Genomic DNA, 8,549 nt, shown 5'->3' with positions numbered 1-8,549 from the left:
GCTTACCTACTGTAAGTACGTTTTACCGTTAGTAACACCCGTACGTCAATTGACCGTTCAGATTAATGACCAGATGTTCACAGTGCACAGGGCATCCTCACATGGATTAGGTAACCAAAAAAAAAAAACAGATCGCCTGTCACATGGTGTAGCAGTAGAACAATTAAAATTTACGAAATTGGTGACAAGAGAATGCTGATGGCAATGAAATTTCCAGACACTTTCGGGGTACGAACATTCAGCTCATATGCGGGGCTGCCTCCCTCAACTGGTATTTTCTTTAGCTTTAGCACGTCGAATGGCGCCAATAAAGTCAATAACGGTACCAAAAGAGAACTCACTCCTTTCTTCGAAAAAAGAAAAGAAAAGAGAGAGAGAGAGAGAGAGAGAGAGAGAGAGAGAGAGAGAGAGAGAGAGAGAGAGAGAGAGAGAGAGAGAGAGAGAGAGCAGAGAACCCACTCCTCTCCTTGTAGATCTGATTGAGATTTGATCTAGCTGGTTACTCATCAGCATGCACCAGGCTGCTATTTACGCGTGGTCAACGGAGATTATTCTCTGACTAGAAAGATGGCGTGCCCTGATAGCACGGCCGGTCCTGACCTTTTGAGGTCCGAGTGAGACAAAATTAGAGGCTCCAGGATTTCGGTTTTGTTTTATAATTTTTTTCTTTACCGGTAGAAAAAACTGAAACTTGTAAAGTTTTGTGAAAATTTTGGTTATTTTTCGTCATCTGCTCCGTATGTCAATAAAATAAAATTTTAGAATTAAATATTTCGTTACCCTTCGAAATTCATAAAATTTTGTCAAAATTTCAATTTTAATCCCTAACAAGCCCTATATTTAAATACAAGCATAAACAAATTTCTTGTGTTGAAATTATAAGTAATGACTCATACATCACAAGAATACAAACCAAGTAATTATTTGCAGTCCGATTGTTCATAAATGTTAGTAGGTTCGAGGAAACCATCCTAGGGTAGGAGAGAAGAAAAAAAAAACATGTAACGTCCCACATATGCAACAATTTTATGTGAGTTTTTTTATAGAATTATTGCAAATGGATGAAATTAGACTATTACAGTGGATTAAGTTAAAGCCCTCGAGATTAAGCCTTTGTCTTCCATTAACATCGACAAAAGCTGACCGAGCAAGCAAGGTTGCATTCATTTGAGGAGAGGAGGAGAATGAGAATATGAGATAGCTTCAGACTTCGTGAGACAGCATGGAACGAAAGAGAGCAAAAGGAAGTAACGCGATTTAGTGCCAAGTCTTTTCAAATCAACTTTTTGGATCATTCACTACTACAGAAATAATTTAGTGAGAAGCATATGTACAGATGGTTCTGTGGAGTCGTCTGTGCAAAGATTATCACAGATGGTTCTAAACAAGAAACGTTTGTGAAAATGACAAGATCCCTAAGGAAGTGGTAGGACGTTTTTAGGAATTGTCTGTATTAATATTACAGACGGCTCTAATATGAGCCGTCTATAATAAAACCAGTATCACAGACGGCTCCAAATTGAAGTCGGAGCCGTCTGTAATATTAATACAGATGACTTGTATTTGGAGCTATCTGTAATAAAAAGAATATCACAGACAGCTCCAAACATGAACCGCCCGTACAGACGACTCCAAATACGAGCCATCTGAGAAAATGGCCAGAGGGAGATGGGACACTTTATTACAGATGGCTCTAAACATGAAACTATTTGTACTATTAGAACCGTACATCATCCCCTACCTCCAGATCGAAGCAGAGCAGTGGTGCCCGAACAATAAACAACAATGCGCATCTTTTGGAGGGAGAGGGCGATTTTGACCAAAAACGTGTTAGATTTTGGTGAAAGCTTGAAGATTCATTGGTATTTGTTTCTCCAAGATAAGCATTATGTTCTATTTTTATTTAGATGGTCTAGATTTTGGTTTGGGGAGCTAGCTAGATCTAGATCTAGATTTTTTCCATAATGATATAGTTTTGTTCTATTCATTAGATGATGTAGACTTGTGTTCTAAGTTAGTTTTGATAGATCAACTATATCTACATATAGACTTAGATTTTTTCATGATGATCTAGAATATATTATTTGTTCTAGGTATATATGAAGCTCAAAGTATAGATGAATGTTTAATTATATGATACTATAAATGACTAGGTTTAATCTAGTGTTGTAGATAAATTTTAGATTTTTGGTATATAAACATAAAAGTATCAATAACTGTAGTATTTAACGACAAGTTTTGAATTAATATTTGCCCTTATTTTTAGGTATCCATGTATATAATATAACAGTAATCATCAATTATTTTTGAATTAATTATCATTTGTATGGTTCATTCATGCATGCATGGTAGCTCCATTTTTTTGACGAAAAGCTTGGTTGCTCTCTTTTATTAGGTTGATTTGACATTAATTTATTTCGGACATTGTAGATGAATCATGGTTGGATGTACAGTTCTCGTATGGTGTGACGGCTTTTCTGACAGCTGCCGAGGAGGATCGATTGGAGAAGGGTGTTTGTCGGTGATATGGGATCCGGGGGTTTACGAGTCCCGAGGCCAGGACAGCGCAGTGCCACATGGCGCCTTCCCTCGGGGACCACCTCCTCGAGGGCCCGAGGGAAGCCAAGTACAGGAGGGGGTGCTCGGAGCAAAGAACAGTTGCCCCCGAGTACTTAGAGTACTCTGAGGACCCGAGAAGAGCCAGATCCGGGAGTGGGCGTTCGAGGCCAAGAGCAGTTGGTCCCCGAGTACCCAGAGTACCCTGAGGACCCGAGAAGAGCCAGATCCGGGAGTGGGCGCTCGGGGCTAAGAGCAGTTGGTCCCCGAGTACCTAGAGTGCCGCGAGGACCCGAGAAGAGCCAGGTTCGGGAGTGGGCACTTGGGGCCAAGAGCAGTTGGTCCCCGAGAACCTAGAGTGCCCTGAGCACCCGGTAGGCCCATGCCCGTGGACCCCACAGGGACTCCACGATGAGGTGTCGATCGGTGGGAGGCCCAATGCCGCATTTAATGGAGAGCGTGGACGGTCATATCCAACCACTCTCCCCCACGCCTGCCGTACTGAATATGTCAGTCCCTGCCACCGCCTGGCGGGAAGGCGTGGGCACAATTAATGCGACGAGTCCCATCACATGTCCCCTTGCGGGGCCCATAAAGAAAGACGGCTTGAAGATATCTTCGATGGGCTTGAGGCTTATCGCTTATTGCCATGTTGCATCAGACCGTGTCAGACCTACTCTAACCAGACGGGCATGAGAAAGTACTCAGAGGCTGGCCGGTGGGCGCCCCTGCGCCTGCTAAAGCTGGGACGTGAAGACCGATGGGACCGTCTGAGGGATGCATTTTTCAACCCTTTGTAACATCAACTGTAGACCCATGATGGTTGCATTCCATTTATTGTTTACGGGAACTTGTGCTCTCGTTCTGGTCACTCCCTGGAGGACCTCCCCCCGGCAGATAAAAGGGGGGGGGGAGCACTTCGTAGAAGGGGTGGGGGAAAAGGAAGCTCAAGACTTCGAACAGAGCTCAAGATAGAAAGATAGGCTCCGAACCGAACAACAGAGCCCGAAGCTTGTAACACAGAGAAAAACGAGAGTGCTAGAGATCCAGAGAAAGACATTCGAAGAGCATTGATAATATACTAGACACACAGGAGTAGGGTATTATGCCTCCGTGTGGCCTGAACCTGTCTAAATCCCTGGAGCATTTATTACTACTAACCAACAATGATTCATCCCGCCTAAGTCCCACACGCATTAACCCCACGTATGAGGTAGATCCAGGACCAACTCCCAGGTCGAATCTCAAAGGGGGTCCCTCAGGATCCCTGCTTGCGGTGTTCATCCACCGACAATGTTGAATTTATATATTGCCCTTGTTGTGATTCTAGAAATGAAATATCCTTTCTTAGACAGAACGCGACCCTACAGGTCTAAACACATTTGATTATCAGTGGCTTCAAACCGGACTACACGTGTTGTAACAAACATGATAAAGAGCATAATGTGTTACATGAAGTCGTTGGTATAATCGAAGAACCTGAAGTCGAAGTAAGAAGAGAAGATGACAAGGAATTTGGTGCAAATGATGATGACAGTGGTGCTGCAGGCGACGATGATAGGTTGGATCAGATGATGTGCAATGCAGACGTGAACTTGAGTACTCAGAGAGACTTTAACAAATTCATGTGCTTGATCGAGGACTCAGAGAAGCCGTTGTTCCCTGGATGCAAACTGGAATACAGAAAGTTGTCATTCGTGCTTGAACTGGTTAAATTGAAAGCAAGCGATGGTTGGTCGAACAAGAGTTTCACAACACTATTAGAAATCTTATCGGACATACTTCTAGATGGAAACAAGCTGCCCAAAAGCACATACAAAGCAAAGCAAGTTCTTTGTCCATTGAGGATGGATGTAGAAAGGATACATGCATGTCCGAACGACTGTATCCTCTACTGTAAAGATCTATCAGACTTGCATTCATGTCTAGTGTGCAAAGTATCTCGATACAAGCTTAAGAGTCAATCAGACGATGTCGAGGTGAAGAAAAGAATTCCTGCTAAGGTGGTGTGGTATCTGCCTATAATTCTGCGTCTTAAGCGTTTGTTTGCGAATCAAAAGGAGGTTAAATTGTTGTGCTGGCATTCGGAGGGCCGCAAGCAAGATAGAAAGCTAAGGCACCCTACCGATTCTCCCTAGTGGAGAAACATTGACACGATCTTTGATGACTTTGGTGTAGAACTGAGGAATATAAGGTTTCCTTTGAGTACGGACAGGATGAATCCTTTTGGAAACATGAGCAGTAGGCACAACACTTGGCCAATTGTTCTCAGTATTTACAACTTACCTCCTTGGCTGTGTATGAAGTAGAAGTACTTGGTGATGTTGTTGCTTATCCAAGGCCCGAAACAACCTGGTAACGATATTGATGTATACCTAAGACCATTGGTGGAAGATCTAGAAACATTGTGGAACGAAGAGGCGCAAGTATGGGATGCGTACAAAAGGGAGAATTTCACGCTACGCGCCCTGCTGTTCTGCACGATCTATGATTTGCCTACACTACGTAACCTTTCGGGGTAGAGTAAACTAGTAGACACGGCATGCCCTTATTTCTTAGATGGTACCGCAAGTATGTGGCTGCCCCACTTTCACAAAACGGTGTTCATGTGCCATCGTAGGTTCCTTAACAGTTATCACCCGTACCGCAACATGAAGGAACAATTCGACGGAACGAGGGAGAGAGAGATATATGTCCAAGTCACTATAGTGGTTAAGAGGTGCACAATATGGTTAAAGATCTTGATGTTGTGTTTGGAAAGGGGAGTAAAAAATCTAAGGATACCAGTGGCATGTGGAAGAAGAGATCGATATTGTGGGAGCTATCGTATTGGAAGCACCTTAAAGTTCTCCACTGCATCAACGTCATGCATGTAGAGAGGAACATGTGTGAAAGTTTGGTTGGTCTTTTACTTAATAATCCAGGGAAGACGAAGGACGACCTCAATATAAGGCTGACCTGGTTGATTTGAAGATGAGGCCCGAGTTGGCACCTCAGCCCTCCGAAAAAGGTAGAAGGAGGCTTGTGTATGCAAGATTTGTGCACATCCCGAAACTTGTTTTGATGCAAGATTTGAAATTAGTTGGCATGAAGTTCCATGATTGCTATGTGTTGATGACACAGATGCTTCCCGTTACAATCTAAAATATCCAACCGACCTATCTTCGAGATACAATCACCAAACTGTGTTACTTCTTTAACACAATTTCTCAAAAGGTCATCGATCCCGAAGTACTTGATGTTTTACAGGCCGATGTGGTGAAGACACTATATCATCTTGAGATGTACTTTCCTTTGTCGTTTTTCAATATCATGGTACATGTTATCGTTCACCTCGTGAGAGAGATAAAGATATGCGGCCCAGTATTTCTACGTCAGATGTACCCGTTTGAGAGGTACATAGGAATTCTCAAGAAGTATGTTTGGAATTGATCTCGTCCGGAGGGCAGCATCGTCCAAGGTTACACAACCGAAGAGGTAGTCGAGTTCTGCATCGATTACATAGAGCAGCTCAAACTAATATGTGTGCCCATGTATCGCCATGAGGCCAGGTTGGATGGGAAGGGGACCATAGGAAGAAAATCAATCATTGCTGACTTTGCCACGTTATCTAAAGCCCATTTCACGGTCTTGCAACATATGATTGAAGTATCCCCTTATATCGACATGTATAAGAACGTGCTACACAGAGAGAATCCAAGCCGTACGGAGGCTTGGATCACAAAACAACACTACCGTAGCTTCAATAACTGGTTGGCAGTGCGAGTCAATGATAATAATTCAACAGATGACAATATTGGTTGGTTGGCAAGATGGCTAACTCACACAGTCATGACATTTGAAGCATAAGACATAAATGAGTATACCTTTTATACCATAGATATTTCCATAATGTCTCTCTTTACAAGTCGGGTCCACCCTCTTTCATATAACAGGGGAAAAAGAGTACATATAAATGGATCGTGCCAAACTCTTTAGCAGATCTACTCTAGATGAAGCCAACTACTCCTAAGTTATCATTACAGAGGACATACATGCCCAACCTACCTTGGTCACCCTGTAGGCCCTTTCACGTCCGCCGAGTGCTGTCACACTCGCCTGCGAGGCCATCCAATAGAATTAAATGCTATGGGACGGATCACTCTAACTTTACGCATGTCCACGACCATGCTCGCTGAAAGGAGGTGCCTAGGGATGAAAAAACTTGAGTGGATGATATTTAATGCGATTTCACTGGTTAGGTGAGTACCTACTCTGCGATCAGTAAGGACTAGTTGTAGGGTTTTCTCCTTGGACCAGGGGGCTGGTCGATTGAGCCCCGTCCTGATCATGGGGCGAAGCCGTGGTCTCGAGGATATCAACTACTAACTGACATTTGGTAGCATGGGGCCCATCCGGTGAGGCACCCCCTTACCTATTACACCGATAGTAGCCCCCAAGCTATCAAAGATTATTTCATGACAATGTATTTGTAATTGAACTGGGGTACCTTTGAGATCAAGGATCGAGCAGGAAACAAGACACACGACGTATATAGGTTTGGGCCCCCAATATGGAGTAACACCGTACATCCTGTGTGTATGATATTGTATATAGATTGTCTCGAGTACAAGCAAGGTGGCTAAAGCTATTACAATGGAGTAGATCAGATCTAAACTAATGTAGGGTTGAAGTTAACGAGTATCAACAAAGTAGGGTCTTGTTGCTTGTGTCAAGTTGCGTATGCGCTGAAGCTTTCGTTGGAGTTCCCTCTTATTCTTCAGTTGCTGTTTAAAAACTCTGGTATCTATTTTAATAAAGTTGTTTTGTTCGATATAGAACTGTATATCACTGATATTGTTATTGCATGTATGATGAAACTAATTCTTGCATACATGTGGAATGCACCTGGTTATTCTTTTGAAAAACTGGGCATGACACAGGAGAAGGACGTGCTCATTGCCTAAAGCATCAAGCAGTTGGAGGCTGAGAGGACAACCCGCAGTTTTCTGAGGGACGCCTTCCTAGCAATACGGGGGGCCCTAAGGAGCATCTGTCCGTAAGTCACCGGGCCAAAGGAAGAAACCATGCATGGTTAGGCCTACACCATTAGCTTCTTGGTAGACAAGTTCACCCAGCTACTGGGCATCCTGGCGGTAAGGAACACGGAGGACATGGAGAAGGAGGCAAAAGCCTCGGTGGAGTATGTTCTCCAGTGCTACCACTATCGTGACCCCAACTTCAACCTCGAGGTTGTTCGAGAGGGGGTCATGACCTTTAGTCCTAAAGCCGAGGCAAGGTTGCAGGCGGAGTATCCAAGGGTCGGTGGAGTATGTAGGGTCTCTCTTCTAGGTGGTGACCGCCGAAGAGTAAATGCCGCCCTGTAACTTAGGCTTGTATCATATTTGAATGAAGCTTTTCATTTCTTTGATGAGTTTGTGTTGCTGCTGGGGTCGTAGAGCTCTTGCGTTGACTGGCCCTCCCGCTTGCTCCGCGCCCTCGACGACTCCATTGACTAGTGCGGTCAAGAAGTGGTGGCCAATTATGAACTTATGTTCGCAGTCGAGTGAGAGATCCTGCAAAGAGATCTTTGAGGTGTGCCGGTCTTGCCACATACTAAGCTACGTGTAGTCTTAGGCTAATCAAGTAAGACTCGACCAGTTGACTGCTACATGTTTTGCAACCTGTTTCTTTGACCAACTTGCCAGGAGGAGCTACTGATGGCACAAAGGGTCCTAGAGCAGATGATGAGGGAAAACAACAAGCGGCGGGCATATTTCTATGATTGCCTTAGTCGGACATTTCCCCCATTTGACTTGTTGCTTCGATCCGCCAGCGTTCAAGTTCGCCCAATTCCCGAGGGCATCATGACTGGTCATATCGACTGGCTCTTGGCGGCCTCAAGGAGGCAGGTGTACTCGAGCAGAGGCTTCGCGAGACAGTTGGTGACCACCTGTTCAAGGTTAGAGTCTACGATGCATGCCTTGCCCTTGCCTGCATCAGCGAGCACTTCC

Source organism: Phragmites australis, chromosome 11 (genome assembly GCF_958298935.1).
Source record: "Phragmites australis chromosome 11, lpPhrAust1.1, whole genome shotgun sequence".
In the NCBI taxonomy this organism is placed as follows: domain Eukaryota; kingdom Viridiplantae; phylum Streptophyta; class Magnoliopsida; order Poales; family Poaceae; genus Phragmites; species Phragmites australis.
This window is presented reverse-complemented; position numbering follows the sequence as displayed.